The sequence below is a fragment of the Protomyctophum bolini genome (assembly GCF_963924005.1).
Source record: "Protomyctophum bolini genome assembly, chromosome: 7".
Lineage (NCBI taxonomy): Eukaryota > Metazoa > Chordata > Actinopteri > Myctophiformes > Myctophidae > Protomyctophum > Protomyctophum bolini.
Window position 1 is genome coordinate 20,514,703 of NC_137868.1, and position 10,751 is coordinate 20,525,453.

The window sequence follows — 10,751 nt, forward strand, 5'->3', positions numbered from 1 at the left end:
ATAGGCCTTTGCCTTTTTATGATGCATTTTGTCAGTTTGTTCATATAACTTGCGTTTGGAGAGAGAAAGTAAAAGCCACTTTTCCGTGTGAAAATGCTCGAAAAAACGCTCAGCCCCTGCTAGTGTAAAGTACTTACTTACTGCCTGGGTGCAACTATATGGCTGCGACACCTCATGGCGCAGCTTGACACCTCAGCATTGCTTGTCTAAGTTGTCTATACACCTGGCCTACAGGGCACCGCTCCATGGATTCATCAATAGTCCATTATTCAGAGAATTCCATGTTAGAAGGCTTTCTTACCTTTTATTTTGTAGTTGTTGCGTCCCCACCAAAGAGGTCCAGGTGTTATGTTGTGCAAAAGTGCATTATTGGCTATTTCCCCTAATATAAGCCCTCAATGGTGTTGGGTTTTTGTGCTAAATCGCTTATTTCCATCGAAATAATTAAAGTGTGCCGCTTGGGATACTATTTACACTATGAAGAGAGGATATATAAAAAAAAGGGCTTATGGTAGCCAATAACGCGCTTTTGCACAAAAGAATACCTGGACCTCTTTGGTGGGGACGTAACGACTACAAAGAAAGGTAAGAAAGCCTTCTAGCATGGAATTCTCCTATAATGGCAAGATGGCTGCCGTGTAAATAATGGTCTATAGTGATTGAGGAGACAATGACCAGGTGTCTCCCCTTTCTGCGATTGTCGCTGGCTCCACCCTCCAAACCAGCACTGCATTGGAAACTGGTTAGGCGGTAATCACTCACACACCGAACCCTGACAAAAGGTCCAGGGGGCCGTCATCAGCTTGTGTCAAATGTAAGTGGGTCTCCAGGGAAAAACAAAATGGGCTACATAGCCTACTACAGTACAGTATATATGTGAATGAATCTCTGATCCAAAAGGCACAGGGCCACTTCACAGATGCATAATGAAATCAATGACACTCTAATTAAAGCCACAGGGAGTCATCTCCATCTAATACACCCCCCACCCTTCTCTTTCTCAAGGACACAAAACACACAGTCTGGCATAATTATAATACCACTGCGTGCACGTTGTAATATTTAAGCCTCCAGAACATCCCACAGTGGTGCAGTCAGCCAGCCGTACCTATAAAAAGCCAGACCTTTTTTTTCCCTTTTTTGCATGGTATGTACAGTAGATAGTAGCCTACATTACAATTGCATAGTCAGCGGTCACATTCAATCTCCCTCTCTCTCTGTTACTGAAATGTCGCCTCTCAGGCTATACCTGTCACGTTCCTCATTTGTGTCTTGCCCGCTAGCCAAGACACCCCCCCCCTCCCACAACTTAATGATGTGAAAGATTAATCTCTGTGCCTTAAAATAACCCATTATCCAACAGGCAATAGGACACGTTTTGGAGCACACACACTATGTCATGTTGTCACCCGCTCCACACCGGTCGTGCTTCTCCCGCCAATGATGAGCTCAGGGCAGTTGCTTCGCACTGCATTTCTGGCTTGTGGATCTGCTATACTTTTGATGCTTTTGTGTGACACTGTAATATGATCAAGTAGGGCATTAATACAATATAACTTATACAATTGGGGTGGTTGTATTTTGTCTCCTTGCTCTTCTATTGGGGCATTTAGATCATGTCAAAGGTCATGTCTCACGATTCAAGTTATGAACAAGCTATAGGCTCTATTGGCTTAGTGGTAAAAAATGTCGGCACTATTGGAGTGGAGTAGAAGAGGAAAGTTACATAGTGCTGCTTTAAGTAACGCATCTGAATAGGCCAACTTCTTCCACCAGTGTGTGGGGGTGCATATGTTCGACATAGGCCTAACATTCCGACAGGCATTAATGGCCGGTTACAACTAATCCGTGGCTCCCGACATGTGCGGCAGGTTGAAACTAACCCGTGGCGGGTTAAAACTAACCCGTGGCTCCCAACATGTGTGGCAGGTTACAGCTAACCCGTGGCAGGTTGAAACTAACCTGTGGCTTCCTGTGAGGTTAGGTTTAGGGTTGGGTTTTGGGTAGAGTGTCGGAATCATAACTGTAGAAGTGTTAGTACGTCTGACCAAACACATGCACCCGGTGTGTGAAGGTGTTGTCGTGCCAGCGCAGCGCAGCACCGTGACTGGTGGAACACAGGCAGCTCATGCTTAATGCATGAAGTCTTACCGTCTCTTTTAAAAAGAGGGAGCTGTCTCTCCCGGTTAGGCCCGCGTCCGCCTGCCGCGTCTCGCCTGCGTTCCGTTCCCGCTCACTCGGCCCCTCGCCTCGGCCGGCTCCAAAACATTAAGGCGTCCATCCTCATCACGGGCCCCTGGCTTGCATCTTCAGCAGCACGCCTTCCTTATTTCTGCTTTTTTCCATAAATCAATGGCCTTACTTGTTGGGTGTCGCACAAAAGTAGCAATGATGTGACGCATTGATTGAACTTATTGATTGGCTATTTTTGAAAGATTTTGAAAGTGAAATTGAAAGTGGTCAAATATGTGTCTTTTTTAAAATAAATATTTAAAGCACAACTGCACCCATGACTTCACCCAGTTCAGACTTCAATTCAGAAATCAGCCCACCAGTGACATCATCAATGGGGAATCCAAGATAATAGAAACTGCAGGCTTTCTATTCCTGAAAGGTTAGCATGCTATAAATAGACGCCATTGTTCTTGCATAATAATAAAATAGGTAGAAGCTGGTAGGTGAGTTTCTGAACTGTTTTGGTGCAATGAACCTTTAGCTAAGCCCCGCCCTCTCCCACTTGGACACTTTCCAGACGGGCTCATTCATTCCAATGTAAATATCATGGATTTTACACATTAAATACTGGTTCATTTTTGGAAACGGACCTTCCAGGCCTGAAGAAGGTCAGTAGACCGAAACCTTGCTAAATAAATAAATAGATTGTGCGCAGATCTGAGTGTGCGGAGCTTCCCTTTATTTTTCCTCTGGAAACAGACCTTCAAAATATCTTCCAAATCCGTCAACGAGGCCTGCCATATGCACTGGAAAAATATGTGTGTGCCGTGGCATTTTCTTTTTTAAACAATGTTTCATCATATAGGAAAACTATTGGTGGAGAGGTTTGTCTAACCCATGTTATGCTTATCTGTGATTGGACCAAAGCAGTTTGGGGAGGGGCTACCGCATGGGAGATTGAAAATATATAAGTAGGAAAATACAGTCTGTCTTTATACTGTGTGTGTGTGTGTGTGTGTGTGTGTGTGTGTGTGTGTGTGTGTGTGTGTGTGTGTGTGTGTGTGTGTGTGTGTGTGTGTGTGTGTGTGTGTGTGTGTGTGTGTGTGTGTACTCTGTGCCAGCTGAGATGAGGCAAAGTCGGGACACAGAGCAGATAGTTGCACCAGTGTCTTAACACCTCAGTCCATTCAACACTTTACTTGTCAGCCATTTGGAGGAAAATTAAAATGTTGGTAAACATAAACTTGACATTATGAACTTGGCTGAGAACCACTGGACTGTGTTATTGCTTTATTCTTATTTTGTGTGGGCCCTGAGCTAGCAAAGAATAGCCGCTGATACTCTCTGAAAGCGACAGCCGTGGGAATCACAAATTCTACCCACCGGTTTGCCCTAGAAATCTAACCTCAACATTTGTCTCCCACCCTGAGCGTGTCCCAAAATGGCTCCCCGCCACAATGGAGAAGTTGACCTCACGCGATCCAATCCCATTACATTCCCTTTTGGATGCCCGTCAGGGTCGGCACAGATTCAGCTTGTTGCACAGTAGAAATCCTCCGTTTTCATTTAACTCCAGGGTTCCAATTCCTACCACTCTCTGGGTTAAATTAAAACTCGCTGCTTTTCACCGTGTGCACATACGCTCCGTCCTCCTGGCCGGTGGAAATGACATTCTGTCATTGGCTGGTGTCAGGGCGCGGTGCCAGCCGAGGAGACGGCAGCACAAGGACCAGGCTGTCACTGTAAGCAGTCAAGCGCTTATTCATGAAATGGAATTACTCTCTGACAATGGCTCCGCTCTGCTTTTGAAGCCGCCTGTCTTTTCTGAACTGTAAATCCCTTTTTTGGGGGGCTAGCGCCTGTACCTCCGCTGCCCCCTCCTCCTTGCTCTTTGCCCCCGCAGAGTGCGGAGGTGTGATTGCAGAGAGAGAGAGAGAGAGAGAGAGAGAGAGAGAGAGAGAGCCTTTCTTACCCGCACATAAAGAGAGCCGGGATTATTTTTTTTTTGTCATGAGCATTTTGACCGTTCTTCTCAAGAAACACCAGCTAAAGTTTCACTCCAAAGTCTAATCACCATTCCAAAAGAGAAGTCAAGGTTATTTCCGGCATAATACCGCCGCCTATTGTCATGTGATGGGCTGTCAGGGATGTGACTATGGGAGCGGTGCACAGGGCGCTTCATGAATATCAGGGGTGAAGTTATACAGCAGGTCATCAGGGAGTGGACGTGCTGTGCAGGGTGGGGAAATGAGCCCCTTGAGATCATGTTCTGAGCGCTACAGTCGATAGTCATTATTAGAGAAAGCATGGTATTCTGTGATGGAAAAGAGATTAGGTGTTTCTTTTCATTGGCACTACTCTTAAAGTGAAACAATCACGATTTTCATCGTTACCTCTATTGTTGTTGTAGGGCTTAATGGTCCATTAGCAGTCTGTCTCTGAAATGCCAGCGAGTGGAAGTGTCTGCCACGGATGTTCTTTGAAGACAATCTGTGAAAACTACACAACCCTTACTTTCAACTATTTACTTCAACATTTTGAAGCAGAAACTGCTAAAACAGCTGAAATAGCCGGTCTACAAGCTGGGACAATGAATGGAGTAGCTATAAAATGGTGCTTGAAGGATCACTTCACACATCTTCAACATATCTTCATATAATGTTTGATCCGTGCTTATGTTTATATTCATTATAAGATCATCGTGATGCATTTTGAGGATGTAGATCTGCTACTTTTGCTATACTTTTGAATTTGAATCCTGAAAGTAAACCATTGAGGACATTTCCACCCAACAGCGACGGTATATGTAAACACCGAGAACTTTGTTCTTTTTAAGCTTCATGAATGATGTTCCTCGTTAATCCAAAGTTTTTAGTTCTTGGGTGAGTGAATGCTGCACTTCCGTTCCTTGTTGTAGCCGGGGAGCCACAGGCCCAAAAGCTCAAGGAATAGACATTAACCTGTGATGTGTGTTTATTTGTGTTTTATCAATAGAGCGTCGCAGTCCCGCCCCCTTTCATGGTGACGCCAGGCCCAGAAAATGAATCCCAAAGGCATTTCAAAACGTATTTATTTAAAGACTTTTTAAGCGTCGTACGAAGTCAACTCTTGTCGTGACAAATCATGACAACGCACACCAAACAAATAATTACAAAGAAGAAAAACAACAAAAAAAGTAACCTGCCGTTTTTTTTCTACTTTCTAATTCTTTGTTTGGCCCGAAAGATTGTGTTTGTTGTCATGATTTGTCACGACAAGAGTTGGCTTTGTCCGCGGCGTAAACGTCAAATAGAAAGTATGTCATGACATCACTAGGTCCTCTCAAATATTGGGTGACTGGCTCCCCGGCTATTGTGACGTTTCTCTGGATTTGTGGCATGCAGCATTGCTCTTCCGACATGGCACAACATTTTATCAGGATGATGTGGATTCACCGTTCCTGACTGCTGACATTATTATTGTACATTTATGAACATAATGTTGCCTACTCCCTCAAACAACTACCTCTCTCGCCTGCCAGTTTGGATTCCTGGAAACGAAAATCATAACAACAATATTTCACATGCCTCCCTCTGGCCAGCCGGGGTGCCTGATGGAGGGGAAAGGAACTGGTTGGAATAACGTGTTCCTTCCACGCGCTACGTCCAACCAGGGAAACTCCCCCCTGTCAGGTGTTAAGGAGCAACTTGGACACTCAGGCATGAAGGAAGCATGAGTTCAAGTCCGTTGTTCTCCCCTTGTCCCCCATATATGGGGACTAGGTTGGTGGAGGGTGTGTAGGGCCCAGGATCACATTAGATGATTGACACAGGGGTGAAAAATGGGTTACAAAATCGTGGGATAAAACATGACGTCACGAGCCGCGGTGAAGAGCAAACCACCGCCACCGCTCCAGCCCTTCTCTCTGTTTTTACTCACCACCGCGCAACGTTATTTCAGCTCCGGTGGTCAGCTCACCACTGGAGCGGTGGTCACCTCATCACCGAAAATCCAGACTATGAATAGGCCTTTAGTAGTACCTACTTTGTCATACGACAGTGGCGTGCAACAGTTTCTTTCAAAAAGTTGAGTTTACACAAAAGGTGGGGTTCTGACAGTCTCCCCTCCTTGGAGAATAGGCTTTTTCTTTTGTTGTCTTATGATTACAGCATTGTTGGAGCACAGCACACAGGTAGGTACAGTCATTGCCCTTAAACTGTGAGTGCCTCCACCATTTTTCTCCGTTTTGGTCCATCCCTTGATGATCAAAGTGCTGTGTGCTAGCGAGGGGCTCGGAACAAAACAGTGAGTCGAAGATCAATTTGTGCAAATCGAACGCAATCAATATCCAGACCAGGGACGTTATGATACTTTTTTTCCCCGTCCGCTTGAAAGACAGAACAAATGAGCAGTGGTGGTACTCCGATTGTGTAGGCTATACTTAAGTAAATGTAGCAACACCACTATGTAGAAATACTCTATTCAAATGTATGCCAGTACAAAACTATTGGCATCAATATTTTTTCAAAGATTCGTCAAACTTTTTTGAAAATAGCCTATCTATAAACTCAAATGTCATATTTTAATAGCTGAATCATAACATAGGGCTTAACTGGTTAATCTATGTTGTGTAATAAGAATAAAAAGAAAATCACACCCGTTTGAAGTGAGGGTGTGATTATCATCGCACGTCATACTGTACATCATCTCTTTCCGGCCAATCACAATTTGCGTCCTCATCTTCGTTTAATTGTGTTACGCAATGTTTGTGTTTACACTATGACGTAAAATTGTCCATGGCATTCAATGTTTGTGTTAACACAATATTATATAATAAAACAAACTCTCAAAGCTGGACATAGGAGGGGCTTGCGCCACTCCAAAGTAACTAGTGACTAAAGTTTTCAAATAAACGTATAATGAACGTTTAAAAAATAACCATAATTTCCACGTAAGATGTAGGGAGTAGAAGTATGAAGTATTGATGAAATGGAATAATTCACACAAATGCACTATATTTTCTCATGACTTTAAATTATGAAGGTAGAAGTCAGTGCTTTGTGGGTGGCAGACACTCAGTAGGAGGTTGTGTGTTGTGACCTTAGAGCCTCCAATGGCAGTCCAGTAAACCAGGGGTTTTCAACTGGTTTTGACCCAGGGACCACCATTCTGACTAGCAGCAGCCTGGGGACCACCACTATTGTGTCGGGTGGGTTCATCGTAGATCTATGATGGACCCACCCGACACAATAGTGGTGGGGCATTCATGCACCATGTTGGGTTAAGATTGTTTTTGTTTTCTTCTTACTTGTTACTCACTAATCACACTAACACAGGCTACATTCATGAGCTGGACAAAAAAAACTAGTGTTTTTTACTTGTACTAAGCATGACTCAAAATAAGTCTCAAAATAATAATCCATTTCAGTGAATCACCCAAACACTGAAGACACATTTGACCCCCCCCCCACACACACACACACACACACACACACACACACACACACACACACACACACAGAAACAGAATCTATATTTTTTATATTATATTATTCTATTTTAATTATCTTCTCTTTATTTTAACCAACCTACAACCTGCACTACATTTTACTATAGGCCTTATTCTCCTCTTGCACAAAGTCTAGTAAGGGGCGGAGTCTAGCCAACTACACAGGCCGGGGCTTCCGCTTTACTTCTGCGTCTATGCAAAACAGATGGGGATTGCTTCAGTAATATCATAGCTTTATTCCGATACTGTTTTAACTAAGCTAAATTGTTCGTTTTTGTTGTACTTTTTTTTGTCCAAGTCTGTGTTTATGTTGTTAATGTACGTACCGTTCGTTTTCATCGTTTGTTTTGTCAGTTTCTCAGTTATTTATTAGTTTTAAGTGTAGTAACGTAGCCAGTCAGTCAGCCAGCTACAAGCTACCACTGGGTAACAGGTCCGGTGCCGGCCGGTCGCCACAATTCCATCTCGCCCCAGCTTTTTTCCGCCGACCCAGAGACTCGCTGTTAGCACTGGACCAGGGCTAAGGTTAGGCATAGTTTTACTGGGGGTAGGTTTAAGAATAGGGTTAGGTTTAGGCATCGTTTTACTGAGGTGTAGCTACTTCGTTCAGCCATGGCTGCCGCAGCTGTGTTCTTCTACACAAGATGCTTGGACGAACTGCCAAAAATGAAAGTGACTGAGGGAAGACTGGGGGAAGCCACTTTGCTTGTCCCCGTGGATTGGAAATAGGATTTAAAATGCTATCCGATGATAGCGTGGATTACAGCACAGTTGTGTGCAATTATTCAACAAAGAATTCACATATCACCGCGCCTCGTCAAGCCTCCAGTATCGGCTCAATGCGAAACATGTTGCACCTAGCCTAGCCTGGAAGCTAACGTCAATCAACAACAGTAGCTCTGGTCGATAGCGTAGTTAGGACTCAGGAGTTCTATGGTACTTAATTTGATCCTTTCCCCTCACTCACACCCGCTGCCTCGTTTTTAACATAAAAAAAGATGTGAAAGCCTACTTTCCTCCTTCTAACACTATGGATCAGAGAGCTAATGTTATTCCAACTCCCAGTAGCAGTTCAAGTACCCGACCAGATGACATGGTTTCTAACTAAACGGTTATGGCCAAATAAAATGTAAAATCTGCTATGGCTATTACTGTATGTCCATCCACGGAAGAAACACAGAGCTGTTTTCTTATGGTCAACTCATGTCACATATTTGCTGCACCAATTGAACCCCCCCCACCAACCCTGTGGAATGCATACCCCAAAACTCTCAGAGACATGCCCCCACCATCCAAAACCTTCAATATTACTTTCCCCAGATATATATTTTATTTTTTTATATAAAAAATGCCTGCCAAAAACAACACTGGGTGGAACCAGTGTTGTTTTTGGCAGGCATTTTTTAGATTTAGTCAGTCTTAGTCTTTTGGAAAAATGCTTAATTAGTCTTAGTCATTTGGAAAAATGCTTAATTAGTCTTAGTCAGTCTTAGTCATTTCTATCCTTGATAGTTTTAGTCGACGGAAACTCCTAAGGGTTTTAGTCAGTTTTAGTCATTTTAGTAAAAGGTTTTAGTCCAGTTTGTCATTTTTTTTAAAATGTCTTTAAATAAAATGTCTATAGCGTACAGGTATTAATTAGAGCTGGGACTCGATTTAAAAAAAAATCTAATTAATCAGAGGCTTTGTAGTTAATAAATCTCGATTAATCGCATTTTAATCGCATATCATTATTTGACCCAAGAACTGTGAGAGCCATTTTTTTATGGATTTTGGTATACTAGTGAATCAATGAATAGTGAATACATAAGTTTAAGCAATAAAACATTGTTTTTGTAGTAATAATATCTCAAAATTAATAATTTATATAGAGCTTTTTTGAGTACCGAAAAATGCTTTACAATTACAAGGGGGACATGATAAATCAAAAACAACTTTATTAAAGGAAAAACACTAAGTAAATAAAAATATATATCTGGGGAAAGTAATATTGAAGGTTTTGGATGGTGGGGGCATGTCTCTGAGAGTTTTGGGGTATGCATTCCACAGGGTTGGTGGGGGGGGTTCAATTGGTGCAGCAAATATGTGACATGAGTTGACCATAAGAAAACAGCTCTGTGTTTCTTCCGTGGATGGACATACAGTAATAGCCATAGCAGATTTTACATTTTATTTGGCCATAACCGTTTAGTTAGAAACCATGTCATCTGGTCGGGTACTTGAACTGCTACTGGGAGTTGGAATAACATTAGCTCTCTGATCCATAGTGTTAGAAGGAGGAAAGTAGGCTTTCACATCTTTTTTTATGTTAAAAACGAGGCAGCGGGTGTGAGTGAGGGGAAAGGATCAAATTAAGTACCATAGAACTCCTGAGTCCTAACTACGCTATCGACCAGAGCTACTGTTGTTGATTGACGTTAGCTTCCAGGCTAGGCTAGGTGCAACATGTTTCGCATTGAGCCGATACTGGAGGCTTGACGAGGCGCGGTGATATGTGAATTCTTTGTTGAATAATTGCACACAACTGTGCTGTAATCCACGCTATCATCGGATAGCATTTTAAATCCTATTTCCAATCCACGGGGACAAGCAAAGTGGCTTCCCCCAGTCTTCCCTCAGTCACTTTCATTTTTGGCAGTTCGTCCAAGCATCTTGTGTAGAAGAACACAGCTGCGGCAGCCATGGCTGAACGAAGTAGCTACACCTCAGTAAAACGATGCCTAAACCTAACCCTATTCTTAAACCTACCCCCAGTAAAACTATGCCTAACCTTAGCCCTGGTCCAGTGCTAACAGCGAGTCTCTGGGTCGGCGGAAAAAAGCTGGGGCGAGATGGAATTGTGGCGACCGGCCGGCACCGGACCTGTTACCCAGTGGTAGCTTGTAGCTGGCTGACTGACTGGCTACGTTACTACACTTAAAACTAATAAATAACTGAGAAACTGACAAAACAAACGATGAAAACGAACGGTACGTACATTAACAACATAAACACAGACTTGGACAAAAAAAAGTACAACAAAAACGAACAATTTAGCTTAGTTAAAACAGTATCGGAATAAAGCTATGATATTACTGAAGCAATCCCC